Source organism: Juglans microcarpa x Juglans regia, chromosome 6D (assembly GCF_004785595.1).
Source record: "Juglans microcarpa x Juglans regia isolate MS1-56 chromosome 6D, Jm3101_v1.0, whole genome shotgun sequence".
Lineage (NCBI taxonomy): Eukaryota > Viridiplantae > Streptophyta > Magnoliopsida > Fagales > Juglandaceae > Juglans > Juglans microcarpa x Juglans regia.
In genome coordinates, this window is record NC_054604.1 from 16,864,769 (window position 1) to 16,878,291 (window position 13,523).

Consider the following 13,523-nt stretch of genomic DNA (forward strand, 5'->3'; position numbering starts at 1 on the left):
ATAGACTCTTGTTTCTATGCAATTTTTGCCATGTGATCTTAGGTTTGAAGCTTAGATTTGTTTTAGGACTTGAATATGAAGCATATGATGTTATTCATTAGTGCTTTGATAAAATACCAAAACATATAGTACTCAATTTTGGAGTATGGGTACAAACCGATTGTGTTCGACATGATTTTTTCACTTTTTGTGGTTTTGGTTTAATTATTTATGAACATATTGAGAGTATGTTATTAAAATTTTTGAGTTCTTGGAGTTGTTTTTAAAAGGGATAGATCAAGAACATCAAAGGTTGTTCTTATGGACAAAAACTTGAACTTTAGACAGGAAGGAAGTTGTGATTTTTATGATGTAGTTTTTTGTGTTTGTTCTAGCTTGTTCTTAAAGCATAGGATGAGATTTTGTATGTTCCATATTTCAGATTTAGCTTGAAAGATAGTGTTTGAGAATTGTAACAAAATCAAGAGTTTAGCACCATTCATGTTTCGGCCTATGCCCAGTTCATATAGTTGTGCTATGGTTTAATTTTTTTTAATGAGATATTTGGATTTAGGACAAAATTTACATGAGAAATATAAGGTTTGGTAACTTTTGGAGTTAGGGTGTGAAGTCTTTAAGTTAGGGGTAAAATGGTAATTTTCATGAGTTTGTTCTTTTAAATTTCTACGTTTGTTAATAAGGAGTTTCTAATGTTTAGAAATATCTCTTTACAGTTCTCATTAATTCACAGGTACACGTTACATCATGTTATGTCTTATCACAAGTCTCACGTACACGTTACATCCTGTTAAGCTATGTCATGACTCATTTCATTTCATGTCTCGTCATGTCACAAGTACAGAGTATGTCTTGAAAATAATATTTCAAGTCAGTCAAGTCCTTTACGTTTGTCACGACCCTAAGTGCTAGGATAGGGTATTATCCTAGTGGAACTCCTTTATTTATATTTGAGTGTTTAAACTAGTGTGAAATTTCCTGGGTTGACAATGTAAAGATCAACAAGCTTTAAATGAGACCTAACTAACTGGTTTGTAGAGAGAAGCCAGGCACCAACGTCGGTGGTGCCAACCACAGTTCAATTTCATGTTATATGCACTCGTGTAGGTGTAGATACCTATCACGAGACGCATACATTACGTACTCACAGCAGTTGCAAATACCTATGATCCAATGTGGGGCCACACAGCTCAAGCGGACCTGTGTAGTATCCACATTTCACTTTTAATTAACCAGTTTAATTGTTGAACAAGATTCCAAGTTCATGTTCAGTTTCAGTACATGTTAAATTCATGTTTAGTTTCAGTTCAAGTTCAGTTCAAGCTCAATTCATGTACAGTTTCAGTTCAGTTCACGTTCAGTTTCCAAGTATCAGTTCATGTTCAGTTTCAAGTACTGCTATTACATGTTTAGTTTCAAGTCATGTCATTTCACATTTAGTTCAAGTTATGTCAGCACATGTCAGGTTATTTGTCAAAGTCATGTTAAGCTTACTTACGTTCACGATTAGCCTTCATTTTTTTACTGTCATGCATGCATCTCTATATTGTCTGTTTAAGTTATTTGTTAACTTGTTGATATTTGTAATCAAGTCTCACTTGGCAATCGCAACTACCATTTCCTCCGGAATGGTAGATCATGTGCCCAAATCAGGAGGCATGACAAAGGATTGACTGGAGGAGGTCGATTGGACAGCAACGGAGCGATGCAGAGCTTATTGCTGCAATGTTTCGTTTTATTGATAGGATGTTGGCTATCTTGACTGAGTTGCACAAGCTACTAAACGGGCTAGCCTAGTCGTTATCTTTCGTTTCTTTATGTACTTGAGGAGCTCTGTCTCCAGTACTCTAGTGATGTTACAGATCTTTTGGACATTCCCTATAACTTGAACATCTTTTATCTTCAATTTATGAAATATAATTTAATGTTTGGGATATATCTTATCTGGTACATGGTGTTGCTCAAAGGAAAAAAATTATCTATTGCAAATATTGTATATTTTTTAGATACATGCTAGGTTCATTGCATCCTTATCTATCATGAGCGGGGGCATGTAGCCTTATGTTGTATGTCCAAATGTTTCAAAGTTGATCCAATCCCAAGCAGAATTTGGGGGCATCACAGGGTGGTATCAGAGTCATTTGTCTTTGGGGTAAACCCATATGTCCCTAGGAATTTTACAGATTAGTTAATACATGTATCTAATACCCAAAAGCATGTGTTTTAGGAAGTAACACATGACGCGCGATAGAGCACCTAGCAATCCTGATAGAGATCATAACCAATATCAGAATCCTCCTATGGACGGAGGGCAAGGATTGGCTGAAGCAGTTCGTCTACAGACAGACATGTTTAGAAAATAGCAACAATAGCAAGTGCATGTCCCTAGACCCGAAGTTAGGGGTTGTTCCTATAAGAAATTTATGATCCACAGTTACCCGATCTTTTTTGATAATGAAGGCCTTTGAGGGTAGAGAAATGGATTATCAATCTCGAACGGACATACGAGATCTACGAATGCACAGAGGATTAAAAAGTTCTGTACGCATATATATTCCAAGGAGAAGCTGGCATTTGGCAGGGTATGCGAAGGCAACCTTCTAGTAAGGGAATTAGGATCCCCAGTTGCTTTGACAGGGGGAAGGTTTAAGGAAGAGTTTTATAATAGATTCTTTCCAGATTTTGTCAAACAACAAAGGTGCAAGAGTTTGAGTCTCTAACTTAGGGTAGCTTGACTATGGAGCAGTACGGTTCCAAGTTTATGGCATTATAGAAGTTCACACTTCACATGATTTCTACAGAGTGAATGTAGGTGTAGAAGTTCCAGAACTCCATAGAAATATTCATTTACTCAAATCAAATATCTATGTTCTTTCATAAGGATAATACATAAATTCTTAATAAAATAAATTGAAACTCTCCAAAGACTCGAAAATATCCTGAACTCATCAAATCAAAATAACCAAATTACTAACTAAGACTCTCAAATAAAAACTTGTACCCTCGGGTACTTATTCCTCAGCGAACATCAAACCTCTATAATACTGCCTACTCTTGCTCTCCAGTAGAACCATCAAAATTATCTGAAAAATGTTTAGAGATAAGGGGTGAGTTATTAACAACTCAGTAAGCAGAGAACATATACCAGTGTGTAAACATGAGCATTTACAGGGATCAGAATGCAGAACAAAATATTTTCATTTTCAGAGTGCGGAAGTAAAACATGTTATCAAAATATCAGAGTGAAGATTTAGAAATTATTTCATTCAAAAATATCCTTTAGCATAGCATAAATGATCATCATCATCATCAGAACAGCCATGTATAACCCCCGTGGTAGGGTCATGCGTCTGCGGATAGCCAGGCAGAAAATAAATCACTCTGTCACCAAGGTGTGCACTCAAAACAAAGACCACTACTATAACCCATGGCAAGGCCGTATCCACTATTATAACTCGTGGTTGGGCCGTATCCACTATTATTACTCGTGGATGGGTCGTATCCACTATTGTAACCCATGGTTGGGCCGTATCCACTATTATAACCTGTGGTAGGGCCGTAACTGAATAAAGCGAAAACAGAATCAAATTTAGAATCAAAGAGTCATACCAAAGGTTTTCAGAAATCACATTTTATCCAAACAGAGAACTGAACAAAATCATATAATCTTCGTAATCAAACAGATCCAAAGCATATTTACAATATTTATGCACAAATTTTCATATTCTCTCTTTTTGCATAAATCAGAAATAGAATATCAAAAATAAGCTCATGTCTACACTAGTCATGACAAAAATGCTTTATCTTTCATCAGAGTTCAATGAGTAATGACAAACAAATAACTGAGACTATTTTCACATTTCTTTTCAAAACATATAATGCACATTTTCATAAATCAACCTCAGTTCATTTTTATTTTTATGCAAATTCTAGCATAGGAACCCCGCTTACCTGGACTTCTTAGGTTTTCTTAATTTTCCTAAAAAATGCCAAAAAATATTTAATCGTCACCTATAAAATAATCACATAATTCTTGTAAATTTCTATCAATCATGTATTTCGATATTTAAGCCCAAGCTTATAAAATAACCTATTTTAATTCCTCGAAATCTAAAATCCTCATAACCCCAAAATATATCATCCCTTTCTAAAATCACCAATGTCCATTTAATAACTCCAACTAAAAACATTTAAAAGTCTAACTTATTTACTATTGAAGTGTAATTATAAAATCTAATACTAAATAATATAATTATACCAAAATATTTTAAATTATACAGCAACCATATAATAAACTAAGTCATAGTAAAAATACAACATTATCGAAAATTCTTTTGAAAGAAATAACAAATTTAAAACACTTTAAGGAACATTTTTTACTAATATAATATAAGATGAAACTCTCGTAACATTAACATAAGAATTATCTGTAATCATACTGAAACCCATCGTAAAAGTCAACCCAACCGAAAAATATAAACTCAAACCACCTTGTGATTTGGCTTGTAACTCAAGGGTAAAATCGTAATATCCTAGATCTAATATTCCCTCACCTTACGTAAAGAGCAAAACACCTCTAAATGCAGGGCAACAAGTTTACTGGAACCACAAATGCATGCGATGGAAACTCACTAAAACTGGAACTTGTTTTCACGTTTGGAAAAGAAAGAGGTAGCTACGAGGCTCACCGAGGAAGGAAACGTGTGACGGCGCAGGGACTGGCTGAGGTCAAGGGCAGTGAGGGCGGCGCCTGGGCAGTTACAAATGATAGAGAGAGAGAGAGACGATCGAGAGAAGCATACGGTGAGAGAGTGAGGGAGAGACCGAAAGAAAAGAGAAAAAATAGAAAACAGCGTGAGCTTACCGGTAGGGACGCAGCGTGATAGGAGTGGCGTGGAGTGACCGTTGGAGTTCTTTGTGTCGGTGGTAACGACATGGAGGCGTTGAACGACAAGGGCATCGGGCTGTGTTGCTCTGTTTTCAGTGGCTAAAACAGGGGAGTTTTCGGTTCACTATGTAGGCGGTTGTCCTCGGTAATATGGTGGTGGTGCAGTGGTGTATGATAGAGGAGTTGGAGCTCCAGTCATGGTCAAGTGGAGGAGAAGCACGGCGAGGTGGCATTGCGATCCGTGGAGATGCTGTAACACCTGGACCCAATCAAGCTCTATTTTTATTTATTTATTTTTAGTTGATTTTATTTTCTTCACATGTTTATTTTTTCTCGCATGTTTTATTTTGTTTTCTTTTCTTTCCGTCTTTTTTTTTTTCTTTTCCACCCAAGGTCTTCCTTTAGTCCACTCTATGCACACACACGACACAGCCTTTCATCCGAACACACATCTCTCTCGTTTCCCTAGGGTTTTTCCCATCACTATATATAAACGGTATCAACCAAGCAATAGCGTTGCCGCAAACCTCCACTCAAGCCTCCTTTCCATGCCGCTGCTCTGTGGGCAACCAAGACCAGCAGCACTTCACGGATACCGGCCACCACCTCTCAAGAGCATCATGTGCTTGTTCCCCTTATCCTATTGGCAACCACGGGACTACCGTGGAAAAGCCATGCAGCCCCCAGCCACAGCCCAAAAAGGAACCCATTGTCACGTTCTGTGATGCCGCTGAACCAGACCACCCAGTTGCACTGTAGCCCCTCTCTCCACCGTATACGAGCAACACCAAAGCCCAAGCTCCACCGGACGCCACCTTCCAACCAACCTCGCAAGCCCCATACTCTGTTTTATCCATCCAAAAACAGAGCAGCGTTCAGCCACCATAAACCGCTGCCATACCCTCCACCGAGAGCCCCACCACGTTGTGACCCCACCTCACGAAACCACTGCGGTTAACACTACCGCGAGCCACCCCTCTCATGGAAAACCCAGTCGTTTATTCCCCTGTTTTTAGCCACCCAAAACAGAGGTCCACCCACTGTACTGCACCGGACCGCACCGCACTAGCCACTCCAAGCAGTCGCCACCCGCAAGGAAAAAGGGCGCTAAACTCCCTCAGGCCACCTCAGCCTGTAGCACCCCTCACGGTGAGTACCTCCCTCGGTTACTCCCTCCTTTCTCTCCGCCCTCTCTCGCGCTCACCTCTGCCTCTCTTTTTCCCTCTTGCTCAGCCCAACTTGATGGCATCTCCGCCGAACTCCTGCTCCTTAGCCGCGCCACCACAGTCCCTCCAGCCAGCCTAGTTGCGCCTCACCCCTTGACGCGTGCCTCGGTTTCCCTTGGGTAAGTTCCTGCCGTCGCATGTTTTAATCCCATGTGTTTATTTGCATAGTTTACGCTTATAAGTTATATATACGTACTTTATATATATACATATATTATATATATGGAAAGTTTTAACCTAGGTTGGGTACTTACTAATTTTAACCTAATATATATATATATATATGGAAGGTTTAACCTAATGTTTTCGAGTGAGAAGTTTTATTTTTTGGTGTTTATGTTTAAATGAGTTTTGCTTTAAGTGTCAATAAATATTATATTTGTATTTTAATAATATTGTTAATTAAAGGAAGTAAACCTATTTTTTAAGAGAGGTGTTTTTCATGACTTATTTTATGGAAATTTTAGTAACCAATGTATTCATTTTATTTATAAAATATTATTGGTATTTTAGATATTTTGAATATTAATTTTTATTGAGTTATATAATTATCATAATACTTATTCGATAAATTTCTTCTTCAGTATGAATTTGGTTAAGTGGATATTGATGGTCTTAGAAAATGATGGTATTTTAAGGTTGTGAGGAGTTTTAGGTATTGAATGATTAAAATAGGTTATTTTAGAAGCTTAGGATTAAATATCGAAATGTGTGATTAATTAAAAATTTACGACAATTACGTGATTATTTTATAGGTGACGATTAATTATTGTTCGACATTTTGAGGAAAATTCTGAAAAAGCTGAGAAGTCCAGATAAGCGGGATTCCTATGCTAGACTTTGCATAAAATAAAATGAACTGAGGTCCTTTCTGGAAAATGTGCATGTTTTGTTACGAATAGAAATCTGAAAATAACCTCAGATATTTGTTCTGCATTACTCATGAGATTCTATTTAAGAAGGAAGTATTTTCTGTCATGACTGGTGTAGACACGAGCTTATTTTTGACATTCTATTTCTAAACTTTGAAAAAGAGAGCGAATATGAAATTTTGTGCATAAATTATGTTTTGTGATCTGATTTTGTTCTGTTCTGAAGATGTTCTGTACTCTGATATGATGTGATTTCTGAGAACTTTTGGCAAGACTTTCTGATTCTGTTCTGACTCTGATTTTGATTCTGATATGGTGATTCTGATTCTGTTTTGCTCTGATCTCTAGCCCTGTCACAGGATATAATAGTGACCTCTGGCCCTGTCACGGGAGATAATAGTGACCTCAAGCCTGCCACGAGATATAATAGTGGTTTTCTGTTCTGAGTGCAATCGCTTTGTTAACATGGTGATTTATGTTCTGCTTGGCTTTCCGCAGGATGCACAACCCTACCACCGGGGTTAAACATGGTTTCTGCTCTGATATGATGTTTTGGTATGATATGATAAGATGAAGATATTCAGTCATGTTGTGCCAAAGGAGTCTTTGAATATGAAAAGTTGGTTTCTGAATATAAAATGTTTGAAAAGTCGCTCTGATTTTCTGATAATGTGTATTTTTGATATTTGCATATTGATACTGAAATGTTTTGTTTCTGCATTCTGAACTCTATGAAAATGCTCATGTTTACACGTTAGTATATGTCATCTACTTACTGAGTTGTTGATAACTCACCCCTTATCTCCATATATTTTTCAGATGATTTTGAATAGTTCAGCTAAGGATCATGATTATGGAGCATCGGTGAGATGATTATTTAAGCATGGTGGATTACTCATAGAGGATTTCTGAGAATCGGCAGATTTTATTAAGAGATTTTTGTAATATTCTGATGATGTTATATTTTTGGAGTCTGTAAATGTATTGAGGAATTGTGAGTTTTAAGTTACAGGGAGTAGCTCTTCGCTCCTTGCGGGACCGGGGCATTACGTGCATGCCTTGGCTGTGTCGATTCTGCATGTGGCGGCGGCTTACATTCTAGATGGGGTAGCGGCACTGTGGTTCACTGCTGTTGCTGGACGTTTTCTGGACTAGGACTAGAGGCCAATGGTGCGTCGAGAAAGGGTGGTAACCTAGTCTAGGGTTGCAGGTGGTCGAAGCAAAACGAGTCTCTGCATGAACTGCGCGTGAAGTGAAAATAATTCTAAATAAATAGTGGTGTCATTAACCCTAGCGGAATAGACGTGCATGCAAAGGATACGAACGTACACGTCGTGGGTTCTGGTACAATATCCTACGGCTTGGGCTATTTGGCCATTTCAAAAAGAAATTTTGGCTCTCGATATAGTGAATAAAGAATAATAAATGGGCTTTTTCATATGTCAAACCCAAATAAAAAAAATATTTAGAGAGCGGACTTAGTGCTTTAGCTCGGATGTTGCAAATACATCCAATCATCAAAAGAGTCATTTCCCAAAAGTGGCATGGGTTAGAACCAAGGTTCCGTCCTCAAATAAACTTAAGAACACTCCTCTAGTCTTCCGGTGGTCCCAATCCAGCAAACCCAACTCAGTAGCAACTTCCTTAGCCTCCACAGATGAATTTCTGGCTTGCTTCAGATACCTCAACACGAAATTCATATCATTCTTAAATCTCAAAATCCCCATAGGATCCAAGGATGAAACCCCAACATTAGACTCATTGAGGTTTGCTAAAACTTTCTTGAGTTACTAAGCCGTAACCTTAAGCAATTCTAGGGTGGATTGATGACGAGCATTCACTGTAAACTCGTCCTCCACTATCTCAAAAATCCTGTCCATATCTAAGGGTCTTGTGTACCTGGCACAACTTTTACCATTCTGAGTAGGGGAATGACAGTGGAAAATACAACAGTGAGATTTCTAGAAATCTCAGTAAGTAAACAAATAACATGTAACAGATATCGTAAGCATATGAAAGCAAACTTAACAATGAATTAATGGACATGAGACTTTACTTATGCATTTGACTTTTCAAAAAGACATCGTGTAAAGCATGACTTTCATAACCTTTTCTTAAAAAAAACATTATTTCTTCAGTTCATACTTGTTCATTTAATATACTTGTGAGCTCGGTTCTTGATCATATAACATAGCTTTGAGCTCGAGGTCTTTCTTGACTTTTAACATATAATTGGATACCCCATAGCTCCTCTATGCATCGTGTTTTTCCCTCTTGTTATTGCATCAACCATTGGCCACTTTGACCAAGGTGACTACGTCTTAGTTGTAAACTTTCATGTTACGATAGTTCATTTCACCTTCACCATGGTGCACCCACTAGCTTTAGGTGCGATCTCACTCTAGTATCCTTTTCTTTTAGGAACCATTCGAGATTCGCCGACCGTACTTCATTGACTCAGGAGTTACCACTCCATTTTAAACACTCCTGAGTGGACAAAGGAGTTTTACTAGGACATTTTCCGTCCAAGCCCTTAGGGTCGTGATAAAAACTTTAAAAGACTCTTTTTCTTTCAAAAGACTTTCACATCCCAATGCATGTGACATGACAATGAAACTTAGAACTTTCATGAGACACAAGCAATGCTGAATGCTTCATCATAACCATATAACATTCAAACATGCAATTCCAATACATTTCGCGTTACGATTTGAAAATATTAGAACATTCGAACATATTCCTTTATAAAAATTCTAAGGCATTGAATATCAATCAAGAAGCAAACATTTAATGTTTTCCATGTAGAGGCCGAAACATGTAACCCAGTATATCGAAGGATCGGTCCTAGTTCATTAAACCTTAAATCGCCAAATGATCATACTTCATCCATAGCATTGGCCGAAAACTCTTATTTTTGAAAATATGCATTCCAATCAATTTTCATGAACTTAGAATCTTCTAATGTGTCAAACAACATTTTAACAACAAAACATACATGTGTGGCCGAAACATACTAGTGATCATGCTTATAAAAAGACAAGCCATTTCATAAACTAAATTTCATATAAGATTCGGTCAAGTAACAAACATTCACATACAACAAACATTGTGCGATCCAAACCCTAACATAGCTTCTTATTCCATTTTCATAACATGATTACATTCCATAGACCATTCTATTCATACATGAGATAGTCATGCTAAGAAAAGATCATAGCACAAGGAAGAAACATCAATGTCACAAATAATCACATAAAACAGGACAACCAACTAGTTCTCATGAAATAAACATAAAATATCCGAGTACAAGTTAGAAGTTTACTTACAAAAATCTGTAATAGATAGCAAGCAAGCAGAAAATACATATAGTACTAGTTAGGTTCATCATTCAAGAAAGTCCTAACCCATGTGATTAATTGTTGTGCTCTAGACATCCTTTGCCAAGAAAAAGACTCCAAACATTCGAACCTTCTTTCCTTGAGTCTGAAACTTACCTCCAACAAAAACCCTAGCTCATAAAGATACTAGAGCCACGGCCTTCATCCTCAAAGCATCATGCTTATAGGCTTAAAGCAAGTAGGGTTGCATCTACCTTCCTTGAAGAAAAATCTTAATCTAACCATATGCATAAAAATGTAGGTTCATATGGAAAAACCTTTCAAAACATGAGCTAACTCTTTCTAGCTCAAATGTGTGTGTGAGCATGAGTTCTAGATGAACTCACTAAAAACTGAAACTCCATCCCCTTGAAACCGTGCGTGTGTGTGTGTGTTGGAAGGGTGATGTTGGCTTCATACCTTCTATAACTCTCCTTTTGGAAGTATCTTCTTACTTTGCTTATCCTCAAAAGAATGTTTGGGTGAGAAGAGAATATTGTGGAGAGCATTTGGATGATGAGAAAATGTAATGCCTGTCCTTGTGGTGGGACATTTTATAAAATGATTTTAGAAAGGACGACGGTAATTATCATTCATTTTAAAATTTTTTACTTCTATACCCATGGTGCAAGATTCTACATTATAAAATAAAATGTGTTTTGAGAATAAAAGAGGTTTATAGCAAAAAACATCAATCTTAAAATAAAAAGGCATCTCATACAGTTACAACTCTCATGCCTAGATTTCAGTACTCTTCCCCTTCGGCCGTGTCCGTCCTGACGCATACTGCTCATTTAGTTCCTATTGGGGGAGAGGCACAAATAAAAACTAAAATAAGTCGAATACTCAGTAAGCATTACTTCATGCACTTAAAATATAATAACATAAGTTTTCAGTCATGCATTCATCATTCCATACATACTGTACATACATGCATATATGCATTCCTTTGAAAATATCACTAGGCAGGATTTTGCTTTAAAAAGATTTTTCTTTTTGTAAAATGTATCTCATGTTAGTGCCTTCATTTCTTCAAGAATTCAATGCATTCATACCTTCTTTCTTATCACTTTCTTTGGCCAGTACACACTGTTACACCCTGTGTGTTGGGGTTAATGGTCTTCCTTTGGACCTGAACTCCACCTGTGGCCATGGGTTAGGAATCCCTTTCAGTCACGGGACAGCACTGGGTTCACTACTAGTATTACTTACCTGGCATTGCAATTGCCCAATCCTTTGGTACCCTTTGAATTCATTCATATGGTCGTTGCGTATGTTCATACATTAAATGTTCAGTCCTTTCTTTCAGTTCAGTCATTTCAATCCTTTCCTTTTCAGTCCTTTTCATTTAACAATTTGTTCATGGAAAAAAGTCATTTAAAAGCATGAGCTTAAACATCATCTTTCATTGTATCATTTAAAGCATCAGTTCATGGCATCCATAAAGCATCAGTTCATAGGGACGTTTTAAAACACTTTCTTCTTGTCATTTAAAGCATCATTAAACACAAGGCATGAGCCTCAACATTTCTTTTCTTAGAGAATACATACAATAGATACTATATATAGTCATTCATTCACATGCATAAAATTAATACTTTGGTTGCATAAAAAGAGGCTGCCAAGAATGGCCATACATACGTATACCTTTAAATGCTTAGCACATTTTTTCATAACACATCGTTTCATTTCATTTCGTAAGGCATCATAAAGGAAAAGCATTTCATCTTCATTTCCATATCGTTTCAAAAACTCTAGAAGAGTATGAACATAATGCTTACCTAGACTCCATGCCATACTCATTTCATGCAGTCCATTCATGTGCATGTCAAATGGCAACCTACATGTATACACGTAACCTTAGCTTCATTCTCTATGTAGTGCATAAGCAACTAACCTTAGAATAGAACTATACTTTGCTTGAAACACTCACCTTCTATCTTATACTCTTACGTGCCCTTTACTATGCTAAAACCTTCAGAATCTACTTACAGTCACTACCTCTTCCAAACTCAAGGTATTACCTCGAGTGCTCATCCACTAAAGTGAATCCATGATTCACCTTAAGATTAAGATACTAAAACCTTTGTCTTACTTGAATGCGTGACTCAGATCGACTTAGTCACACATCTCAATCCTAGACAATACACCTATCACTACCTTCATTCATCTTGGCTCGCACTAAATCCTCATTCCTATTGTAACCCCCGTTCCTTTCTTCTTACGTAAGCTTCTCTCTTTCTTACGTAAGGCTCATCCTTTCTGACGTAAGCAAATTTCGATGACGGAATTATGCAACAGTCTGCCATTCTTTCTGGCGACTGCGAGCATCGTCATGTGCGCCAAACCATGACAACGTGACTCTCGAGATATTAGGTGACTTCTAAAGTACCCCAGTGTTTAAAATGTACTGAAAATATTTATATGAGGTATTTCCAGTATCGTTGAGTTAAACTTGTTTTTAAATGAGACAATTATAATGTTTTGAAGAGCTCCAAAATATTATAATTGTCAGAAATTATTTTAATATTAATTATTAACATGATTTCAGTTATTTGAAATATTAAGAGATTTAAATTATGTTGAAAGCTTTAATTAATTTAATGGTTTTATTGTCTTAAATATATTAAATAAGACTTCATCATTTATTAATCATGAAGAAATATTATTTTATAAACTAAAGTTAGTTTAAAATAATATTTACCTTAATTCCTCTAAGTGCTTCTAATTAAGTTAACGTTTACGCATTTTGAAATTAGTATTTTAATATCTCAACGTTAGATCGTTACGCGGACCCCAAGATGAAAGGACTAGGTTAAATACCCAGGCCCCTCTCTCTTTCCCCTCACTTTTCCCCAGCTCTCTCTCTCTCCTCCCTTGCCCCTCAAGCGTACGCTGTACGCAGTCCATCTCCACGCACAGCCCGGCGAGCCTCCCCATCGCACTCCTCTCCCTCCGGCGAGCCTCCCCGTGGCAACCTCTCTCCCTCACGCTCTCCCTTTCTCCCGTTCAGAAGTGTAATGCCCAAATGGGCATGATGCCCATTCCACCGCCGTGCACCACCTATTGGCGCCACCACCGCCACCAACAGCCTCCCCTCTCACTGGTGAACCCCTCCCATGGAACGCAAGCCTTGGGAAGCCACCCTTCCCCCTCTGTCGCA